Source organism: Hemitrygon akajei, chromosome 14, assembly GCF_048418815.1.
Source record: "Hemitrygon akajei chromosome 14, sHemAka1.3, whole genome shotgun sequence".
NCBI classification, from domain to species: Eukaryota; Metazoa; Chordata; class Chondrichthyes; order Myliobatiformes; family Dasyatidae; genus Hemitrygon; species Hemitrygon akajei.
Window position 1 is genome coordinate 68,385,551 of NC_133137.1, and position 17,075 is coordinate 68,402,625.

At 37.7% G+C, this 17,075-nt stretch overlaps 1 protein-coding gene across 15 annotated transcripts in view; it reads right to left on the reverse strand.

Annotated features, from left to right (window-relative positions):
• anks1b (ankyrin repeat and sterile alpha motif domain containing 1B) overlaps positions 1 to 17,075 on the reverse strand; it is an 856,034-nt gene that overhangs the window by 111,052 nt on the left and 727,907 nt on the right. The gene's annotated exons all lie outside the window — the stretch shown is intronic.

A 17,075-nucleotide genomic window follows, 5' to 3' on the forward strand; every position in this document is an offset into this window, starting at 1 on the left:
CTGTCATTCAGGGACATAAAAAAACTTAAAATACACATAAATAATTTTCAAAAATAAATATTTTTAAAAACAATGGAGAAGATTAACAAATCACTTCTAAAACATTAAGAAAGTTCGAGTCAATAGTGCTGAAAAATGCATATCTTTTCTATTCTGCAGATCAAGAATCCTAATTCAAATGAAAGCACCCGATCTTGAGGCAGGTCTGACCACACGGAATTAAAGAGTTAACTTCCTAACATAATGCAGATGAAACTCAGCAGGATCCATCTTGGTTTCTGTGTTCTAAGTGGAGCTGAGCTGTGGAGATGAGGCCAGTGGCAGTACCCAGGACATACTTCAGCATGAGTGACTAACTTCTAGAACACAGCTGGAGTGCAAGGAAGCAGCTTTACCTTGTTTATTTCTTGAATTCCTTGTTGAGAAGGTTTTCCCTGGCATGTATATGTGCCTGTGACCACTGTATCTCAAGTCATAACAGCTTTAAATAGGAACAGAAGGAGTCCACTCAGCCCTCTCCTCCCATCCGGTAGGCGCTACAGGAGCCTCCGCTCCCGCACCAGCAGGCACAGAATGAGCTTCTTTCCTGAGGCTGTGACCCTGCTGAACCTCACATCACAGCGCTAAACAGTATTGCGCCCATATTGTGCTGTCTCAGTACTCCTATGTTTGTGTGCTGTAGCACTTACTTCTTATTTATAGTTATTTTGTAAATAACACTATTCTTTGCATTTCTGGTTAGATGCTAACTGCATTTCATTTGGCTTTGTATCTGTACTCGGCACAATGGCAATAAAGTTGAATCTAATCTAATCTAATGCTTGTCCTGTCATTCAATGTGATCATCAATGACATCTTCGCTTCTTCTCTGCCATTTCCAATAGCTCTCAATTCTCCCATCTCTCACACATTTGTCAACTTTCACCAATTCTAGACTCCAGAGAATACTGCTTGCAAGAAGTAATTAATATTACCGTGAGAAAAATAGGAGGTTGGATTAATGCAGTTAATAACACATTTATTATTAGGTCCTAAGTATGAAAGGTTAACAGCAGCAGTGATCCCTTGAGATCTGTTCAAGCAGCACTATGACTATTAAAATCTCAAGGAATAAACTATCCACATGTGCTACAGAGCTTTGTATCCAATAAGCATGTTACTTACTTGGGATTGGTTGCCTTCTTATGTACCAGGTATGAGTAGGATTTTGAGTGAGGAACTCCAGCATTTTTCAACTCTTGAGGATATAATGTTGCTGCTTTATTGCTATATTGAGATATGTGATTGCTCTGAAAAGCCGAACTTGCAGTTAACAAAGCCTGCTTTCTTTCTTCATTCACCAAGATATAGATTCAGTCACATGTCTCCACTTGATAAGATCATGGCTCATTAAGACTGCAACCTCACCTCTGCATGTCTGCCCACCCCAGCAACTTTACAGCCTTTATTTTTCAAAAATCTATCAACATTTACCTTAAAAAAGTCAAAGACTCTCTTTCATTGTTCTTTGAAGAAGGAAGATCCAATAACTTGGAACCTCAGAGAAAAACAATCAAACAAATCATTTGTCCTAATTTTTAAATGGTAATTGCTAAATCAAAGTTTTCCCAAAGCAAAAAAAAATCCTCTCCATGTCCACCATATCAAGGATCATATATGTTTTCATTAAGTCTGCTCTGACTCATCTACACTCCAGCCGATGCAAGCCTAACTTGGCAAACTTTGGTTCATAATATAACTTGCCCATTCCAGACCAGTTCATTTTCTTTTAACTACTCGAAATGCTTTAACATCCTCTTCTAGACAAGGAGGCCAAAACTGTACAGAACATTTCAGATACAGTTTCAACACTGCCCTGTCTAACTGAAGTAAAACCCACCCCGTTTAATCCCTCTCACAATAAACGGTAATCTTATATTAATTTTAATTTATTTGTGGTACCTACATACTTACAAGAACACCTAGAAACCCTCTATGCATTTAAATAACATAACTCATTTTCAATTTTCTGGTTAAAATGGAGAATTTACATTTAACTCCATATTATTCTATTTGACAGATGTTTGTTCATTTACTTAACCCATCTACATCCTGCTCCAGCCTCCTTATAGCCTCTTCATAATTTATTTTCCTACCTACTTGCAACTACTGGCAAACTTTACAACCATGTCTTTGGTGCCTTTGCCCAAGATATTTACAAAATCTTTAAGGAAGTTGATGCCACTGCACCAATTTGTGTGGCACATTTCTTGTTATATCTTGCCAACCAGAGAAAGTATCGGTTATACCTAATCTCAGTTTCCTGTTCCATTTTTCTAACTGCATTCTATTCCATTTAATTATCTCCTCAGATTATAATGACTTCCATAATTCATCGCCTCCACAAAGAATCCACTTTGCCTCAATGTCACAGCCCTTTGGTTCAGTCCTTACTGCAAGGTTTGGAGGTCCCTAAATACTGAGCTGACATTTGGCCATCCGATGTGGAATTCACTACCACAAATGGCTGTGGAGGCCGGGTCATTGGGTATATTTAAAGCAGTGGTTGATAGGCCATCGAAGGTTACTGGGACAAGGCAAGAGAATAGTGCTGAGATGGATAATAAATCAGCCATGACGGAATGGCAGAGCAAACCCGATAGGCTGACTGGGCTAATTCTACTCTTATGTCTTTAGGTCTTATGGATGACTTGTATTAAATGAAAGAAAAATTGTTCACAGTTCCATCTCTGTTTAAGGTGATTGGTGATCTAATCGTTGAATACATGCTGGCATCAATAAAATCCTTGAATTCATTGTCAATGGACTGACAACATTGTGCCTTGGTAGAACTCAAAACAATGTGAATCAGGTACAATTCTCCAAAGGTTGTAGCTATATATATCATATAATAGGAGACAGTTGAACCTATTGGTGGTCAGTCATCCCAACCACAGAAAATCAGCACACAAGTCCTTCAGGGGAGTGCACAACTATAGGTCCAAACATCTCCTGTTACCTCATCAATGATTTTCCCTCTAGCAAAGTGCAGATGCTCACTGATGATTCCACCATGTTTAATCACCTTGGAAAACAGAAAATACCCATGCCTTCTCACAAGAAAGTCTAGGTAGCATGCAGATATGCCTAGTCAGTAACATTTGCTCTACGTTAGTACAAGCTGATGGCCATGTCATAAAAGATGTAATGAAATACACGGCATTCAATGGCTCACTATCACCACTCTGGAGGTCATAATTGTCCAGACACATCACTGAAACAGCTATATGAATATTACAGGATTACAGCAGTGGGTGCGAATCTATCTATCCTATGGCAAACAACTCATCTCCTGGCTCCCAAAGATTTAACTTCATTCAAAAGGCACAAATAAAAATGCACAGTGGAATAACATGTAGTTGTCTAAATGAAAACAGCAGTGAATAGGCTCAACTCTAGAAGCTAACTAATCTCCAGGTCAAAGAAACCTAACTAATCAGTGGCTTAAACATTTATCATCACCTTAAACATTCATCCCCTCCACAATGCGTAAGGTGACCTACTTAGTGCATTACAGCTCTGTCCAGGTTCCTCTTAACAGTGTCTCCCACATCACAAGCAGGTTGAACAAAAGGAAATGAAGACACCATCACTGTCTGTTCCTTTCCAGGCTGCACATCTTCTGATGCTGCTTCATCGTTGCTGGGGTTTAAATTCTAAAGTTCACAGCCCATGATGCACTGGGATTTCCTTCACCAGAAGGACTACAGTGGTTCAAGGAAGTGCCCCACCATTACTTCCTCAAGAGCAAGTAAGCAGACACTTCCATTATGTAAATGTGACGCACAGAACATAGAAGATAGAAATCTACAGCACATTACAGACCCTTCGGCCTACAATGTTGTGCCGGGCATGTAACCTTCTCTAGAAAGTGCTGAGAATTTCCCTAGCGCATAGCCCTCTATTTTTCTAACCTCCATGTACCTATCTAAAAGTCTCTTAAAAGACCCTATTTCATCCACCTCCATCACTGTTGCTGGCAGTGCATTCCATGCACCCACCACTCTCTGTGTGAAAAACTTAACTCTGGCATCCCCCTTGTACCTACTTCCAAGTACCTTAAAAATATGCCCCCTCGTGTTAGCCATATCAGCCCTGGGAAAAAAGTCTCTGGCTATCCATGTTATCAATGCCTTTCATCAACTTATGCACCTCTATCAGGTCATCTCTCATCATTTGGTGCTCCAAGGGAAAAAGGCCAAGTTCACTCAACCTATTCTCATAAGGCATGCTTTCCAATCCAGGCAACATCCTTGTAATCTCCTCTGCAGCCTCTCTATAGTATCCACATCCTTCCTGTAGTGAGGTGACCAGAACTGAACACAGTACTCCAAGTGGGGTCTAACTAAGGTCCTATATAGCTGTAACATTACCTCATGGCTCTTGAACTCAATCCCATGGTTGATGAATGCCAACGCACCATACGCCTTCTTAACAATGCTGTCAACCTGCACAGCAGCTTTGAATGTCCTATGGATACGGACCCCAAGATCTCGCTGATCCTCCATATTGCCAAGAGTTTTACCATTAATATTACATTCTGTCTTCAAATTTGACCTACTGAAATGAACCACTTCACACTTATCTGGGTTAAGCGCCATCTACCACTTCTCAGCCCGGTTCTGCTTCCTATCGATGTCCTGCTGTAACCTCTAACTACCCTCCAGACTATCCAGAACACCCCCAACTTTTGTGTCATCAACAAACTTACTAATCCACCCTTCTACTTTCTCATCCAGGTCACTTATTAAAAAAAAGTCATGAAGAGGAGGGGTCCCATAACAGTTCTCTGTGGAACACCACTGGTCACCATCCTCCATGCAGAATACAAACCATCTACAACTACCCTTTGCCTTCTGTGGGCAAGCCAATTCTGGATCCACAAAGCAAGGTCTCCTTGGATCCCATGCCTTACTACTTTCTGGATGAGCCTTGCATGGGGAACCTTATCGAATGCCTCACTGAAATCCACATACACTACATCCACTGCTCTACCTTCGTTAATGTGTTTTGTTACATCCTCAAAGAATTCAATCAGGTTCGTAACGCATGACCTGCCCTTGACAAAGCCATGCTGACTATCCCTAATCAGATTATGTCTCTCCAAATGCTCACGAATTCTGCCTCTCAGGATCTTCTCCAACAACATGCCCACCCCCGAAGTAAGACTCACTTGTCTTTAAGTTCCTTGGTTATGTCTACTCCCTTTCTTGAACAAGGGAACAATGTTTGCAATCTTCCAATCCTCTGGTACTTCTTCCATCCCTATTGATGATGCAAAGGTCATTGCCAGAGGCTCAGCAATCTCCTCCCTCGTTTCCCACAATAGCCTGGGTATATCTTGTCTGGTCCTGGTGACTTATCTAACTTAATACCTTTCAAAAGTTCCAGCACATCCTCTTTCTTAATGTTTATACACTCAAGCATTTCAGTCCACTGTAAGTCATCCCCAAAATTGCCAAGGTACTGTTCACTGGTGAATACTGAGGCAAAGTATTCATTAAGTACCTCTGCTACCTTCTCCGGCTCCATGCACATGTTTCCATTATCACTCCTGATTGGGCCTATTCTCACACAGCTCATCCGCTTGCTCTTCACATACTTGTAGAATGCCTCGGGGTTTTCCTTAATCCTGCTTGCCAAGGCCTCCTCATGGCCTCTTCCCGCTCTCCTAATTTCATTCCTGAGCTCCTTCCTGGCAGCCTTGTAATTTTCTGGAGTTCTAACAGTAACAGTTTCTTGAACCTTTCATAAGATTTTCTTTTCTCCTTAACTAGACTTCCTACATCCTTTGTACACCATGGTTCTTTTACCCTACCATCCTTTCCCTGCCTCAATGGAACATACCTATGCAGAACTCCATGCAAATGTTCCCTGAACATTTGCCATATTTCTGCCGTACATTTCCCTGACAACACCTGCACCTAATTTGTGTTATTAAACATCAGAAATTCAACCTGAACTTTGCAGTCAATGCTGAAGGACCAGTGCTTACCCCTGAGCATAAAATCACTGCCCTCCATGATTTAGCATTTTCCAACATGACCTATTGTCTAGTGTCTTCTCTGTAATGTGTTGACCTAACTATGTTCTTTAACAATCAGTTCAAACAACCAATTAGATGGTAGAACTTTAGAATGTAGAACTGTAAATGGATTGTAAAACTGTAAATGAGAATGGAAAAAATGTGCAATTTCATCTTCTTAATCATTTCACTTGGAGCAAGAGAAACACCAGAGATACTACTTTGGATTCAAATAAATGAAGAATATACATAATTCTGACTGGCTGCATCACCACCTGGTGAGGGGGGCTACTGCACAAGGTCGAAATAAGTTGCAGAAACTTGTAAAATCAGTCAGCTCCATCATGGGTACCAGCCTCTGTAGTATCATGACATCTTCAAGGAGCGGTGCCTTAGTAAGGCAGTGTCTATCATTAAGGATCCCCACCACCAGGGCATGCCCTCTTCACACTGTTACTGTCAGGAAGGAGGTACAGAAGCCTGACGGCCCACACTCAGCGATTCAGGAACAACTTCTTCCCTTCTGCCATCGGGTTTCTAAATGAACATTAAACCCATGATAGATAGATAGATAGATAGATAGATAGATAGATAGATAGATAGATAGATAGATAGATAGATAGATAGATAGATAGATAGATAGATAGATAGATAGATAGATAGATAGATAGATAGATAGATAGATAGATAGATAGATAGATAGATAGATAGATAGATAGATAGATAGATAGATAGATAGATAGATACTTTATTCATCCCCATGGGGAAATTCAACTTTTTTTTCCAATGTCCCATACACTTGTTGTAGCAAAACTAATAACATACAATACTTAACTCAGTAAAAAAAATATGATATGCATCTAAATCACTATCTCAAAAAGCATTAATAATAGCTTTTAAAAAGTTCTTAAGTCCTGGCGGTTGAATTGTAAAGCCTAATGGCATTGGGGAGTATTGACCTCTTCATCCTGTCTGAGGAGCATTGCATCGATAGTAACCTGTCGCTGAAACTGCTTCTCTGTCTCTGGATGGTGCTATGTAGAGGATGTTCAGAGTTTTCCATAATTTCCATAATAACACTACCTCATGATTTTTTTTGTTATTTTGCACCACTTATTTTAACTTAACTATTTAAAAGTCACATATTATATATACATATATTTAATGTCACTCAGGTTTTTCTTTATATTTATTTGTCATGTATTTCATTGTAATGCTGCCGTGAAATTAACAAATTTCACGACATATGCCAGTGACACTAAATCTGATTCTGTTAATTTTACAAATCCTTTAAATGGTCTGAGAATGGCAATCTATGCTTGTAACTCAGTTTATCAAGATTAGAGAGATTGTTCAGTAATTGTTATGCTTTAGAATGCCAACTAGAAACTCAAATCATACTGCACTCAACTTGCGTTATTACTTACAATGGGTTTTACAGCAGAGGTGGTGCATGAAGTTGAAATTAATGCCAAATCACTTATTTTTATAAAGACAGCAAAAGTGTAGACTATGGCAATAACTCGTAGAACAAGTTTTATTTCTGCTGTTAACTACATGTGTGCAGATGTTGGAAGTTGTTGTTATTTTTATAAAGTAATAACAATATTCAACAATGGCTTTTGCTGATTTGGAATTTCTTACTTACTGCCCATTATGCTGCTGGCATTTAGGGCAGCAATGAGGGTCCTCCATCTCCGTCTGTTCTTGGCCATCTTCTCTATTGTGCCCCAGATGCAGTTCAGGGACCACATTTCTGCCTCTACAGTACAGTGCCATATTGTCCTTGGTCGTGCATTTTTTCTGCCCTTCAGAGGTCCAATGAAATGCTGTCTTGATGATGGAGTTGGCCTCTCTTTCATCACATGCCTAATCCACCTCCACTGTTTCCTCATGATTATTGTGGTTATGTCTTCTTGATGACACTGATGGAGTAGGGCATGGTTGAAGATTGTTCTTGTCCAGAAAATATGGAGGTTCTTTTGAAGGCTCATGATGTGGAATGACAACAGATTGGCAAGGTCATTCTTTGTCATGTTCCAACATTCTGACCTGTACAAGAGTATGGACAGAACACAGCTCTGATACAGCTTCACCTTGGTGTGGATGTTGTATTTCCCCATATGTTGCTCATCGATCTGAAGACATTTCTAGCTTTGGTGAGTCTGCACTGGATGTCGTCCTTGGTCCTACCATCTTCCAGAATGATGCTGTCATGGTATGGTACTCTCCCAGTGCTGGGTAATTCGATGCCATAATACCGTGACAGGAGATTCTACATTGGGGGTCATAGACTCAGTCTTTCTCTGGCTGATTCTGAGTCTAACTTGTCCACCAAAGGTATACAGGTATTGAGTTTTCTCTTGCATGTGCTGGTATGTATGTGATAGTAATGCAAGGTCATCCACAAAGTCAAGATCTTCTAAAGTAGAGAAAAATGTACATCTAAGCCTCTCTCGTTATCTTTCATTGTCTGCCTCATAACCTAGTCAATCACCAAGTTAAACAATATCACCGACATCACACAGCCTTGCCTAATTACTGTCTTGACTTCAAAGCTCAAATTACACTCCACCAACTGTGCCAATGAAATTAGCATAGAAACTCTGGATAAACTGCCAAATTTTGGAAGGAATCCCATATGATCTGAGAATTCACCAGAAACTCTCCATGTGAATGCTATCAAAAGCCTTTTCAGGGTCCACAAAACTGGAATTTCTGGACCAACACAATTCACAGTCTCTATCCCTACTTCAAATTATTTCTCCAATGGTGCAATATTATTCTGAGGCAGTTTTATCGTATAGAGTCCAAACAGAATGAGAAAGCTCATCAACACAAGAGGTTCTGCTGAAAGCGAGTAAACTGATTGTTTTGAGTTTTGCAGGCTAGAAGTCTTTACAAATTGAATGGACTTGCTTGTTAGTCAGGAAATCACACAGTCCAGCAGGATAAGTGAGGAACACTTGCATAATAAATGCACCAAATTAATTTCATTCCCTGCATATTGATTTTCAAACAACAGCTTTTGTTTGTTTTTTGCATACAGATTGGAAGAACATCCGATATGGTTGAATTTATTTAAAACTGGCATAAGTGTCCTCAATATGTATTGCAATTGGATATGAGTGGTTGAAAGTTGGTTTCAAGCCAGTAGTTCAATCAACCAGTTTTAATGATGCCATAAAATATAAAAAAAGTTTACCTTGAAAGGCTTCAAACATGAGAAAATTCTCCAGGATGTTTGAAATTTACTCCATATTGACCTCAACTACAGTAACAACTGGTAAATTGCCAAGCATGGTAAAATAATTAAGGGCTCATTGAGTAAGTCACTAGACCAGGTTCCACATGGATTAATAAGTATTCTATTTAAATAGCTGAACATTTTAAGTGAAAATTATTTAGTTCATTCTGGGTAAACAAAATAAATGAGAGTTTCCCACGGAAATTCAAATTGGAATTAGGCCACTACAACACTGGTTTGGGAATTCTACCAACTGGCATGAAGCAAAAATGGAATTAAGCAATTCGATTTGCAATCAATGCCACATTTGGAACCACCTGTGGGACATTCTTCATGTGCTAGATATTCCCTCCATTGATGTTTGATGTAAGCAGGATTTCTTTAGATACACGTAACATTTTTTGGGAGCACCAACAAAAAGTAGAGTACTGCAGTGATAAATAATAGTTTAATCAAAGATTTGAGGGTGAAGGGCATTGAAATATGTATATTTGACTTGAATTATAAATAAAAGGCATCTTGTGATATTATCATAGACATAGAAATGTCTCCAAATGCTATAAATATTTGATATCAAATATGTAATAACGGGGATTTTTTCCTTTGGTTATATATCTTTGGTTAAGTATGAAAAGCTCAGCAAATTAGAAACTTAGAACTGTTTTTTTTTCTTTCTGACACAATGAAATCATTACTGACTTTAGCATTCTGCATCACCGTGTCATTGAAGTATATGGTCATGAGGAAAGGGTTACTAAAGTTTCTTTCATTTAACTACTTCTATGAGACAAAAGCTGCCTTTACTCCTGATCCCTAAGTGGTTTCCAGAAGCTGGTGAATTGCCTCCTTGAACTAGTGTAGTTTATGTGGCAAACAGATGTGTATAGTGCATTGTCTCAGGATGGAAAATTCAAGGATCGTCATTTAACAGAGATGAAGGAATGCCAAAATACATCCTTCATTGTAAAATACAAGGCTCTGCTAAAGTATTTATGAGGCAGGTTTTATCATTCTGAAAGTTAGCAGTAAGAGTTTTGGAAATGGTAATGCTGTTGAAATGGAGGATAGGTATTATCCGATACTTCTGTGGCAAGATTATTTATTGCCTTGTCAAGACAAGCTTGAATTTTGTCAAGATGTTGCTGTAGGGAGGGCAGACTGTTTCAAAAACTGAAGAAGTGTAAACAGAACCAAGCACTTTGCAACATCAGTTCAAACTTTCAATGAGCTTCGAAGTGAAAAAGAAGATAATAGAGCCCATGACACTGTGACATGATAGATCATAAAACAAATTCATTCATTTCGTTATAAGTTAGGTATAACCATATCCCGCGGTGAGTTTTCCTCTTGATTCTAATTGGTACAAGTTTTAATAGTTTTTTTTAATGATACTCAATAGCAAGGGTAATTACTCTTGTCTCACCTTTGGAATTTCTGCTCTTGTTAACATCTGGATCAAAGATGTAATGACAGTTGGATTGATTGACCCCGGCAGAAATGAATCTGCATATCACTAAGCAAGTACAACTTGTCAATTATTCCTATCTTTACTTTGCTGGCGATTGGGAAGAGGTTGACATGATGGTAACTGGCGAGATTGCATTTGTTCTGCTTGTAATATCAATTTTACACTTTCTGGGCGATTTGCCTGTGCTATAACAGCTTAGCTACAAGCATGGCCAATTCTACAGCACTATCCTTCAGCACTGGAGCAGGGATTTTATCAGAGATAATTTCCTTTGCTATATCTGGGATATTCAGTTGCTGCTTAATGTCACATGGAGTGAATCAAAATGCCTGAAGAGTGGCTTCTCAGATGGTAGGGATCTTAGTCAGAGATGGATTATCAAATGCCACAGGTATAATCAGCATGTCACATTCTTCAGAACTCATCTCAGTTTTGTCAGATGTGGTGCTAGCAAGCAACTTCTATTGACATGGAAGTCTTCTGCTTAGTGCAAGAGCTTATTAACAGGTAGTATCCATGTGCATTTTTTTTTTACCTAAAACCATGAACATTCATTGTTTCTAGTCATTTTTGAAGGCTCCCATGACTACTTACTCCTGACTGTACCCTAACTCTAGTTCAAGGGTTCCCAACCTTTTTCTGCCATGGAGCCTTACTGAAGGGTCCATGATCTCCAGGTTGGGAACACCTGCTCTAGTTGATCTGTCCTGCCATGACACGATGTATTCAAGGATGATGACGGGTAAATCTAAGACCACGGCAAAATATTTATTTCAGAGAATATGACTATGTGAAACATTTTGGTGTGTCTTTGGAACATCTCTTCCAAAGCTGGTACAGTGTAGAAATATTAGTGGGAAGAACTGGACACCTTTGATAGAGCCTGTGTCTTGTTGCCATAAGATCATAAGACATAGAAGCCATTCAGCCCATCGAGTCTGCTCTGCTTTTTTTATCATGGCTGATCCCAGATCTCACTCAACCCCATACACCTGACTTCTCACCATACCCTTTGATGCCCTAACCGATCAGGAAGGTATCAATTTCCACCTAAATATACCTATGGACATGACCTTCACCGCAGTCTGTGGCAGAGAATTCCACAGATTCACTATCTTTGGCTAAAAAATTCCTCCTTACTTCTGTTCCAAAAGGTCACCCCTTAATTTTGAGGCTGTGCTCTCTAGTTCTGGATACCCCCACCACAGGAAACATCCTCTCCACATCCATCCTATCAAGTTTCAACGTTCAGTAGATTTCAGTGAGATCCCCCCACATTCTTCTAAATTCAAGTGAGTACATGCTCAAAGCTGCCAAATGCTCCTCATATGTTAACCCTTTCATTCCCAGAATCATCTTCCTGAACCTCCTCTGGACTCTCTCCAATGACAGCACATCCTTTCTGAGATATGGGGCCCAAAACGGTAGAGAATACTCCAAGTGTGGCCTGACTAGTTTCTTATAAAGCTTCAGCATTATCTCATTTATTTTCTATTCTATTTCCCTTAATATAAATGCCAACATTGCATTTGCCTTCTTTACCACAGACTCAACCTGTAAGTTAATCTTCTGGGAGTCTTACATAAGGACTCCTAAGTCCTTCTGCACCTCTGACATCTGAACCATCACCCCATTTAGATAAAATGCATTATCGTACATTTCCCAACACTGTATCCCATCTTTTTTTTGCCCATTTTTCCAATTTGACTAAGTTCTACTTCAATCACGTTGTTTCCTCAGTACTACCTACCCCTCCACCTATCTTTGTATCATCCGCAAACTTTGCCGCAAAGCCATCCATCTATGGCGTTCTATATTGTACTTAGTACCGCTGATTTCCTGTAATTGAGAAACTTCCTAGGCCACTTCAGAGAATTGTTATGAGGTAACCGCATTATTACGGGTCTGGAGTCACATTCAGGCTGGGATGAATGGAAAATCTCATTACTTTAAGGGAATGAAGGAACCAGATGGAAATTTGTGACCATCTGGTGGGTTCATGGTCACTATTTCTGATACTAGCTTTTTATTCTGGACTTGTCTAATTAAACTAATTTAAATTCCCTTGTGTTAGACTGTGATTAGTACTTATGCCATTAACTCATTAGTCCAGTTTCTGGATTAATAGTCCAGGAACACAACCTCTACAGTGCAGTACTCATTATCACTTTTGTACTAATCATTTTAGTGTGCCTAGTACAACACATGCTAAACGGCAGATACAACTGCAGAGGGCTCTTTCTTCCCTCTGTAAAATCCTCGGAAAACAGAAATGGAAAAGCACAGGCTGCAAGAACGTGTGATCCCACCAATGAAACAATTTAAGAAGCCAACGGTTTGACCCAAGTTCAATCTGAAGACATTTGGTCATTTAATCTGCCTCTTCTAAATGTTAAGTTTCAGAATCAGGTTTAATATCACCGGCATATGTTGTGAAACTCGTTGTCTTTGCAGCAGCAGGACAATGCAATACATAGTAACAGAAAAAAACTGAATTACAGTAACTGTAGGTATTAAATAGCTATATATATATATATATAAAATTTAAATAAGTGGTGCAAAAATGGAAATAAAAAAGTAGTGAGGTAGTGTTCATAGGTTCAATGTCCATTTAGAAATTAGATGGCAGAGGGGAAGAAATTGTTCCTGAACCGTTGAGTGTGTGCCTTCAGGCTTCTGTACCTCCTTCCTGATGGAAGGCATGAGAACATGACCTGGGTGATAGGGTTCCTTAATGATGGATGCTACCATTTTTGACCATCACTCCTTGAAGATGTCCTGGATATTATGGAGGCTAGTGGCCATGATGGAGCTGACTAAGTTTACAACTCTCTGCTGCTTTAACATTCTGAAACGAATTACCAAATCTTGAAGTATTTACTGCAGTTATATGACTGATAATGAGACAGGAAAGACTATTCTCTCCACATTGACAGAATCCCTGGGTAGGTCTACTGGGATTCTATACTTGCAGCTTGGGTCTCTTCAGTGCCAATAAGGACTACATTCTTGTATTAGAAAGAAAACTTAAATCCAGAATTCCATTACACCATAAATCTCCACAAGTACTTAATAGATACAATAGAGAAAACTGCTGAAGTGATCACCTGTGTCCAAAATGTGCAGGTCTGCTAACTAGTAACTTGTGCCCCTTTGTAATTTTCTGGGTCAGTAAGCAATCTGAAGAGAGAACAAACCTCCTGAAATGTGCTGAATACTTTGAGCTGACAACAGACACCTCATTTATTCTCATTAAACACAACTAGTACCTTTTATATAACATGAAGCATAGTCTCAACTATTTTTAATAGTTGATGGTAGGCAGATTGTTGCTCTAACAGAATAAGCTATTAATGTCTAGGCATGAAAAAGAAAAAGTGAGTAAATGTGGTTTAGTGACATCCTAAATGGGATGTGAATTGAGATTTCATAGATCTCTCAATCATCGAAGGAAGTTTCACACCTAGAGTGAATGAATGAGAAACTCAAAAATTAGAAGAGGAACTGATGCTCATGAACAAAAAGAAGTGCTTCTTAAACAGAAAGAGCGAAAACACAAAGTTTTTTGAAGAATGATAAACTAAGTAAATATCATTTAAAAATCTGAGCTCTCTAATTACCAATATATTCCCAACTCTCTCATTTCCTCATCAAGTGAAAATTAATGAGCATATAATTTAATGCAGATAAATGCAAAAAAAAAGCTAAATTCAGCTCATGCTCCTGAAAAACACTGGAAAGATAAATTAGGTTTTCAGCTTTTAAAAATGTTTCCAATTTCTTTCAGAGCCAATGGTGGTAACAGAAGCAAGGAACTGTTGTCTCACACATGGACAATATTTTCTAGGCCACAAATCACCATTCAATAAATTATGAACAGCATTTTTCATTTTTTAAAAATCTAAGTTTAGTTATAAAATGTTTGGCCAGTTTACCTTTAACATAAGAGCACAGGAAAATACATAGATTCATTTTGGAAATTTGATTTAAGTCAATGTTCCCCGTGGCAAATAGTTCTTAATCTAATTATAGTGTGTAGTAGCTGTAATGTGGATGCTTCTCAGTTGATCTAAGGTCTTATAATATTTATGGATTAATAAATGCATGAAGGTAGGTCAATTATGTAATTGTGAAAATATAAAGTAAGTGCTGACAGGTATAATATTTACAGATGAATACACCACTAAAAGAAGTAAGCAGAAAGAAATATCTCAGGTTAATGTCTACTGTGATATTTCTGTTGCATATAGCAGTTAGGTTACACTGGGATTTTAAAAAAAGACAAACTTAGAGGTGGCTGTTGTACCAAATGCTGAATAAAAACAGGAGCATTGGGAGCATACATCAGGTCCAACTGTAGCGGAAATGATGAGAGTTTTTTTTCTTACAGAATTGTTAACAAATCTATTTTACTATTTTGATTCATAAAGAAAGGAGCCTGTACCCAGAGCCCAACCTATGCAGAAATATACAGTACAACAGACAATTCAAATTAATGTCCAGTTAAAGACATTTTAAAGGGATAATAATAAAGCTGTAAGATAAACTTTTTTTCCAGCGTGAACTGATAGCTTTATCTATTACAAAGGGTGAATTATCAGTATATATCTTTATGAAAATATTTCACCTACAACACACTGAGGTGAGATGATGATGCATGTGGGTGGGCTGATAAAAGAACACAGATAACCAGAAACAGTGTTCACCCCAAGCAGTGAAGGGTTATTCAAAAATAAGACATTTCTTTTGAAGCAGTTTGGAAATGGTATTATATTGATAATATTGATATTATCCCGATGAATTATTTTTTCAAAATGTAAATGACAAACAAAGCAATTATAATAAAATGAATCATTCATTTCCAACTATTTCAATTCAATGATTTTATTTACTTTTTTCCTAAGTTTATTGTCTAAGGTATGATACGTGTTTATATATCACGATATTTAAATATTAGAAGGATTTCTCATATTCTTTATTCTGAATAATTCCCTTCCCCTCCTAAATTTGAATAGTTTTCATATTTCTGAAGAAATTAATTTGATAATAAGAAAAATTATTTTTCATATTGTTAAGAAAAAGCCATTAAGGGAGTTCAAGTATTTGTTTGTAGATGGCAACACTTATTTTACTGAGAAAATTCTGATCATTTTACTTGGTTAAAAGCATATTTGTGCATCATATGATCATACTGCTCTCTATAATGATGAAAACATTGGGAATTATTATTGAGTAATAAATAACTGGCTGAACTTATTCAGCTGGTGTTGAACATGTTTTCAAAAATTTCAACAGTTTACTTTTAGAATTTTAACCAGCATATCATAAAAATGCAATATTATTGGTTAATTCCTACATATAATAAATGTAATTCTCTGTCAACAACGAGGTAATGACTTGTGGAATGGGATGAATTTTTTCTATTGGCCATACTTGTGATTTAAAAGACCTGGTAACAGCACAAGAAATTATATTTACCATATAAACACTTGTTAGAAATGAACTGCCATTCTACAAGAGTCAGCAACCTACAGTATATCCTTGCACTGAAATGATATAAATTATCTAAAGAATTCTAATTCTACCTCATCAATAACAAAGAACATGAAAAGCAACATTAAATTTCATTTCAATCCAGTTTATTTACATCTTTTTAAAAAATCAAACCTGGTTATAGTTTGGCATGGATGGGGAAGATTATAATGTAGGCATTATATCAGTGATTGACACTCTCTGTGAGAAATAGCTAATTATAGCAGGTCTCCTAGTAACTAAAATAATTGCTTTTCTCTCTAGCTGAAACTCATCACATACTTCTGTGAGCAATATACAGTGAAAATAAATTTCAAATATGACTTCTGTGAAGCAGGAAGAGAAGTTCCTGTCCCTCTACAAGCACCTAGATGGAGGTATCTTCATAGGTGGCTCGACAGTGACTTCTACACTGTCATTATTACAATATTTAATGATCAGATATGGCCTTTCATTCTATTTTATATAAACATCATTTTGTAACGATTGTGAATATACATTCAAAATATTATAGCAGTCATTAAAATGCAACAATTTTAGGCACTAGAAGTCTCTTGTGACCTACTATTTTCATTACAATGGCATACAAATTCCTTCTTAAGTTAGTTAGACAGCAAAACTTTTTAGGATATTTACATGAATTTTTCATCTCTTCCATAGCCTGTTAATAGGATTTTAATAGTGATATACATGTATATAACACAAATTTTATATATACTACAAAAAACATTTTCAGTTAAGAAGAGGGAACAAATCAATTGCAT